Here is a 1019-nt window from a genome sequence, read left to right as displayed (position 1 = left end):
AAGGACAGAGTTACACTCCAACTCCAAAGCCAATTTTAATATTTAATTGGAACAGGACTACAAAAAGACTTAAAGTCTGTAGAGAATAGCAGAAACAAACATTTGGGAAGATTTATGAAATTTTATTCTGTTGGAGATGTGATATACTAATAGGCCAATTTATTCTTTCTCTTGAAACATTTTTTTTTTTTCTGGATGATTTGTTATTTTTCTTCAGATGTTTCATTTGTCCAGTGGTCTTCAGATTCCTTAACTGGATACCTTTATTCTCCTAAAAAGACAGAAACAAAATCCTTCCTCAACCCTAATTTTGGGGAGATTCTCTTTTGGCAAGTTTTATCTGATCAAATGAAAAGAATTTCTTAGTTTTATAAATTAGTTTAGATTAAATGGCCATGCTGCTTGGTAAGCTATCACCTCTTCTAATTAAGAAGTATCTCTTGCTCAAGTCAAATCTTTAACAATTTTGATGGTATCCATAGCTTTTCTTCTCCTGTGGAAACAAAAGCAAAACCTCTTTCCCAATGTAACACACGTCCTGGTTTCCATTCTGAGATCAGTACATCTTTTAACTTTATCAACAGATTTAATTTTATAGATTTTTCTACTATCCACTGTCTCTCCACAGCTGTTGTTCCTTTCTCATTATTGTGAGAAAATTTAGAAAATTCAAATTTAATAAAGCATTATCCAATCTGTTTCAGTGGTCTTTATCATCCCTTTCTGTTTTAATGGTTTTTCCATTTTTTAATGTGGAAAAAAACTCTCTCTTTAACTAATCCCTCCCTTTAAGAATTCTCATTTGTCTTATCAACTCTACTGATGATGCTGATGAAGATGTGAGGCTTGTTGCTGCTGTGTAGAACAAACAGTAAAAGCCCAACTAGATATCAAGCAACTACCTAGTTTGGCATCAGCCCAAGAAAGGAGTTTAGGGAGAGCCCACAACCCACAGGAGAGAGAGAGAGAGAGAGAGAGAGAGAGAGAGAGAGAGAGAGATGTTTAAAAAATGCATAGGG

This window comes from Microtus ochrogaster, chromosome 18 (genome assembly GCF_000317375.1).
Source record: "Microtus ochrogaster isolate Prairie Vole_2 chromosome 18, MicOch1.0, whole genome shotgun sequence".
Taxonomy (NCBI): domain Eukaryota; kingdom Metazoa; phylum Chordata; class Mammalia; order Rodentia; family Cricetidae; genus Microtus; species Microtus ochrogaster.
This window is presented reverse-complemented; position numbering follows the sequence as displayed.